Genomic DNA, 3,150 nt, shown 5'->3' with positions numbered 1-3,150 from the left:
CTAAACTCAAAAGGATCGCCGCTGTACTTGGTATTCGAAGGGGAACTATACAGAAGGTCCGTAATAAGACCACTCTTGAAATGTGTCGGTCCGACCGACGCCTAACTAATCTTGACGACAGAGATTCACGAGGGCGTATGCGGACACCACATGGGGGCAAGAACACTAGCCCACAAAGCTCTCCGAGCCGCTACTTCTGGCCGGCCCACCATGCTTCAAGACTCGAACGAAGACCAAGAGGTGCACGAACCGTCGATGCATGCCCCGGTGATACATGCTCCTTCCCGAGACCTACAACCGGTGCTTAGCCCCCTTCCTTTCGCACAGTGGGGGATGGACATGCTAGGACCGTTTCCAACGGCCTCCGGAGGAAGGAAGTTTTTGATCGTCGCCGTTGATTACTTCACCAAATGGGTTGAAGCCGTAGCGATCAGGCAAAGACCACAAATGGCCGTCCGAAAGGTAATCTGGGAGAATGTTATAACCCGTTTTGGATTGCCCCAAGTCATGGTATTTGACCACGGCCGAGAATTTTGGAGTGACCTGATAATGAACTGGTTGGAAGAGCTTGGCATCAAGTATGCGTACTCCTCCGTCCGCCACCCACGAGCAACGGACAAAGGAGGCGACCAATAAAACAATCCTCAACGGTTTGAAGAAGACGGTGGAAGACCTTAAAGGAAGATGGGCCGATGAACTACCGGCGTCCCGTGGTCCCTACGGACCACCGAGAAAGAAGCAACGGGGTACACTCCTTTCCATTTAGTCTACGGATCCGAAGCGATCCTACCAATTGAAGCAACGGTGCCGACATTCGAACGGCTACCTTTAATCCAAATCGAAAATGAGGAAGGCCTTAAAGCCTCCCTGGATCTAGTCGAAGAAAGCCGAGATACGGCACGCCTCAACTTGGCAAAGATACCAAAACCGGATGAGAAGAGCCTACAACCGAAGAGTCCACAAGAGGGACTTAAAACACTACAAAAAGAATTAAAAACAAAGATCGATTTTGGCGATCGAAATCGATCGCCAAAATCAATTTGGCGATCAAATCGTCGCCAAACGCCGATCGACCTTAGTCGCCTTTTTTAGCTTTGGCGACTAAAGTCGGTCGCCAAATTTAGCGACTGACAAATCAGTCGCCAAATACCACAAATGGTGACTGAAAGGGTAGTCGCCAATTTGGCGACTGATACCAAGGTAGTCGCCAAAATGGCGACTGAAATGCAGTCGCCAAATGCTGATTCAGTCGCCATTTTTGGGTGACGTAGCCAATTTGACTGAGGCAATTTGGCGACTGATTACAGATTTGGCGACTATAAATCAGTCGCCAATTTGGCGACTACCATAATATCAGTCGCCAAATTGGCGATCGACTTGACGATCGCCAAATCGCAATCGATCGCCAAAAGCTACTTGTAAGTTTTGGTGGATTTTTTCGTTTTCATTGCTAGCCAAAAATTTACAACCTGCATACAAACCGATGTTCCACAACACCATACATCCCATTTCAACACACACAACACCATACATTTCAACCCAACACCTCCCAATTTCTCAAACTTCATTTCATATATTGAAAATGAAAGTTTTACAAGCTAAACTATTCTAAATGTTCAAGTCTAAATGTTCAAGTCTTACAAGCTTACATGCTAAAATCATCTTACTTGGAAGCCAACACCGGCTCCACTCCCCCCATGTGGACCAGGCGGATCATTTGGATCGTAGTTGGATCTAGGTCCGGGGTTACAACCTTGCCACCAATCCTCAAACATTTCCATTCTTTCCTTCATTTTCCGGAATTCTTCATCACGTTTGGCAAGTTCTTCATCACGTTTGGCATCACGTTCATCACGCTCTCTTATTTGACTTTGAAGTTGACTAATAATTCCCGGTTGATACGTGTTCTTCGGAATTGTTGAAGTCGATCTCCTACGCGTTTTCTCATAGAAAGCCTGTTGAACTTCCTGTACCATACACATTCCCTTTCTTGAAGCCATCCACCAACTTATACCATATGTCATTATCCTGGAGTTTCGGATTGGCGGCTTTTTCTTGTTCAAATGCTTCCTACAATATTAAACAAATGGTTGTAAGTTAATATGGTAACCACCTTATATACGACATTTTAAAAGAGAGTAAATTAACAAAAATTAAGTGTTACGGAAACTTACATATAATTGCTTGTCTTTTGGCTTAGTCCAAATTCTAACCCCTTTGTGGTCAACCCTGGAATGCGTGTCCAAGAAACAGTTCTGGTACCGACGCAATCGGCTGTGACTTCTTCTTTCCTCTCTGAATGAAAAAAAAAAAACATACATGTTAGAAAATCAACAAAAAATGTAACATAAAATAAACATGTTGCATTGAAAACAAAAAAAAGTGTGATTATAATAGACAAACTTACCCCCAACATACGATTCCAGAACGATCGTGAACCCGCGAAATGAGTAGGCTCGTTCACGGCGTCTTCCTTTCCTCCTCTTTTGTTGAGGGATGCTTGCTTAGACTTCTTCTGAAAAGCGGGAGTTTTGGTATGCTTTATTAAGCCTTCATACTTGTCACCTGCAATTACACATATGAAATCATAACTAATAAGTTACTGATATTATTTATAATATAAGAGAGTATATACTAATTAATACAAATAACAAAACAAGTTAATTAAATACCTTTCATGTGCTCTGGTTCCTTTGGGCGCCTAACTACCTTCCAAATCACGTCCCGATATCGTCGAGTACCGACTTCCTCGTACCTGATACGGACATTCCGTTCTTGAGACGGTGACCAAGCATATGATTGCTACAAAAAAAAAAGCGACAAAATTTCATATTAGTATTTATAAAAGTATAACCTTGGTTATTAAAACAAAGAATTACAGAAAATATGTACCCGAAAGTTATTGAACCACGCATCTCTTTGTGCTTGAGAAGCTTGTGTCCACGATGTAGGAATTGGACCCACGAAATTAGTCTTCGTGCTTTTCGTGACACCTCGTATCACGCAATCGTCCATAAACCTGCATTTATTTTGAACATGTAAAATTACAAACAATTATTATTTTAAAAAAAAATACAAAAAAAACAAAATAGTAGACTAATAAAGAATAAAACTTACCATAATCCCGCCGGCTCAAGAATCATCTTATGA

General features: G+C 42.5%; 1 long non-coding RNA gene across 1 annotated transcript; it reads right to left on the bottom strand.

Annotated features, from left to right (window-relative positions):
* Nucleotides 1-2,255: 2,255 nt before the first annotated feature.
* LOC141651992 (uncharacterized) lies at nt 2,256-2,796 on the bottom strand. Its single transcript, XR_012546927.1, has 3 exons — nt 2,673-2,796; nt 2,408-2,565; nt 2,256-2,295 (listed from the first exon to the last, which is right to left on the bottom strand). It is a non-coding gene; the product is annotated as an uncharacterized LOC141651992 (long non-coding RNA).
* Between the last annotated feature and the right edge of the window lie 354 nt (nt 2,797-3,150).

This window comes from Silene latifolia, chromosome 4 (genome assembly GCF_048544455.1).
Source record: "Silene latifolia isolate original U9 population chromosome 4, ASM4854445v1, whole genome shotgun sequence".
Lineage (NCBI taxonomy): Eukaryota > Viridiplantae > Streptophyta > Magnoliopsida > Caryophyllales > Caryophyllaceae > Silene > Silene latifolia.
Note: the sequence above shows the minus strand (reverse complement) of the source record. Positions and strands in the feature narration are given on the sequence as shown.